The sequence below is a fragment of the Chelonia mydas genome, chromosome 4 (genome assembly GCF_015237465.2).
Source record: "Chelonia mydas isolate rCheMyd1 chromosome 4, rCheMyd1.pri.v2, whole genome shotgun sequence".
Taxonomy (NCBI): Eukaryota; Metazoa; Chordata; order Testudines; family Cheloniidae; genus Chelonia; species Chelonia mydas.
In genome coordinates this window covers 25,600,387-25,603,462 of record NC_057852.1, presented here as the reverse complement: position 1 = coordinate 25,603,462, position 3,076 = coordinate 25,600,387, and positions in this window count along the sequence as shown.

The following is a 3,076-nucleotide window of genomic DNA, read 5'->3' as shown; positions in this document are numbered from 1 at the left end:
TGGATTTTTTTAATGATTTGTTGCAGCACCTTTCCAGGTATCAATGTTATAGACCAGCTGTCTAAATTCCCTGGGCTCTCTGTTACCCTTTTTAAGCTTATTTTTGCCCTTCTCTGATCTTTTAGGACCCCACCTGTCCTCCAAGAGTTCTCAAAGCTAATTGCCAACAGTTCCAAGATTACTTAACTACCCAAGGATGAATTTCATCAGGCCCTGCTGCCTTGAATAATCTAACTTTTTAAGACATTTGTTAACCTGTTCTCCCTATTCTGACATGCATTCCTTCTCCCTTTTTATCATCATAAATTGTAATGAGTAGCTGGTCACCAATGCCATTGACCTTTACCTGGGAAGTATTTAGACATCAGAATGATGGTGCAATAGAACAAAGGTTCTCAACTTTTTTCTTTGAGCCCCATCACCCTCCCCACCCCCCAACATGCTATTCAAAACTCCACAGCCCACCTGTGCCACAAGATCTGGTTTTCTGCATATAAAAAGCCAGGGCAGGCATTAAGGGGTAGTAAACAGGGCAATTGCCCAGGGCCACTAACCACAGGGGGCAATGAGAAGCTAAGTTTCTCAGGCATCTGCTTCAGCTCCAGGTGGCAGGGCTCAGGTTTTCAGCCCCATGCAGTGGGGCTTAGTCTTTCCGCCCGGAGCCCCAGAGAGTCTACTGGTGGTCCTGTTTGACAGCCCCCCAGAGGTTCTTAGACCCCTGGTTGAGAACTGCAATAGAAAACCCTGACAGAATATTAGCTCTGGTTGTGAAATGATCAAGTAGCATACATACAGACATGATGCACTGTAGAATACATACTAGCAAATCATTATGGTTTCAGCGATACAGGCTCTATCTGTACCAGATCAGCACTTTCAGTTTTAGTTTCTATTTCTGAAACTATGTTTGATGCAATTATTTAAAGTCATAGGGTAGAGTTGACTTTCAGTCCAGGAAGAACCTCTCTTTAAAGAACTTCTGACTTAACAGTACTGTTGCCAATCCCAAGCATTCAAAAATCAAAAGTCAGGCCCTCAAATCATGACATCTGCTTAAAAATCAGTAGAGCTTTAAAAATTTAAAGCTTGTTGTTGAATTTGCCTTTTGAGGCTTAGGTTTTTCCAAGCTTTTCTCCACAACCCTGAAGGCTAGAAACTTTCATTTTCCAAGAAAAAGTAAGCTGAGGTCCTCATGCAATCCCATGACACTAGGAACTGGGTCTTTTAGACAAAGCCTAATATCAGAAAACTAGCAATAAAATTGCAAGTTGGCAACATTGTAAGAGTGAGTTTTGCAGGTCTGTGTTCGCATAGTTAAATAAGGAAAATTCAATACAACAAAAGACATTTTACTGTGTATAAAGTTTCATACCAGCTGTATCCTGGAATACTTTTTTTTTTTTTTTTTAAATCAGTAAAGAAGAAGACACCATGAAATAGCCAATATATTGTTTTGTAGACCAGAGAGATCTTTCTGTACTTCAAGTTGTGACATATTTCCATTATAAATCTAATTTTGCCCAATCCACCTAAAACCTATCAAACATGTCCAGTCAGCCTCAGATTTAGCATGTGTGTGGCTGGAGCAAAATTATGTGGTCAAACCTTGAGATCAACTGGGCAAGTTCAAAGTGTTTGAGATACTGAAGTTAATTTGATGTCACTTGTGTTTTGGAAATTCCGACACTTGTGCCATGGCAAATTGTAAAACTTGTTTGACTCTGAATCACTGACATTTTCTTTTCCTTTTTTTAAAAGGAAATGCAGCTGTTTTTGAAAGTATTCACTGCTGAATTAAGAATATTTGTACACACCATCAAACTACAATCGTCACTGGTGAAGCAGGGATTTCCTGATGCCTGAAGAAATTTAGGGCAGCTGATGAAGTGGTCTGGTACAAAACAATCATAGAAAGTGCCAGGATCTGACCCTTCAGTTTGGCCCACACAATCCACTTATGAAGGGGTAGACACTTTATTCCTGTTTCTGACAAAGTCAGTGTCAGAACTGTTCTACTTGCCTTCATGCTCCTGTCTCTTATCTGCCTTTTCTGCATGCTGTTCCCCCCCATGGAAACACCATCCCTTTCTGGCACTTGCTCGTGGCACACACCCCCACCCCCAAAAAGACAAAAAGTTAATATCACCAAAAGAAAAGTTGATGTTCAATTGCCAAGGCAGACACAGCCTTCGTGCTTGCACCCTTTTTAAAAATAGGTTTTTCATTTTTGACTTTTCCCTCAAAATTCAACATCTCCCATCCACTAGTCAATCACTGGTGTCCAGTGAGCAGCAGTGAAGTTCACACATTGATAGAGAGGAAGACAGTTGCCATAAACCAAATTAATTAATAAGTTTGACTTGTCTCCTCTCTCTGCTTCTCGGCTGCCAACACTCACCTGTAATCCATCAGTGGCCATACTCCAAGAGCAATGCTCACTCAGTGTTATATGCGATGTTGTAACCTCTTTGTTCCCTCCTCAGGTAACTGTAGGGCACTGACTACTGTAATTTCTACTGAATGCATCCGATGAAGTGAGCTGTAGCTCACGAAAGCTTATGCTCAAATAAATTGGTTAGTCTCTAAGGTGCCACAAGTACTCCTTTTCTTTTTGCGAATACAAACTAACATGGCTGCTCCTCTGCAACCTGTAATACTGAAGCCACATTCTAGGATTAGTGAAATCCTGGCCCCACTGAAGTCACTGGGAGTTTTGCCATTAACTTCAATGAAGTCAGGATTTCAACCTATGTTTTTAATATTTATATGGTACATAAGCCTAGGGCAAAAGGACAGATATTTTTCTCATCCAAATGAGTGAAATAATTGCAGCTTGTAATCTTAGGGAATCTAGCAGGCATGCTGTGATGAACTGCTTCAAACTAGATTTTTGTCCGTCAAGTTATATAACCTGTCATAAGATTTATGCAGGCCCCCCGCCCCCGTCCAATCACTCAAGTACCTGAATACCTCACAACCCCCCTGGAGGTATTATTCCCATTTTATAGGTGGGGAACTGAGTAAGTAACTTGTCCAAGGCCACACAGGGAGTCTGGCAGAAGAGGGAACTGACCCT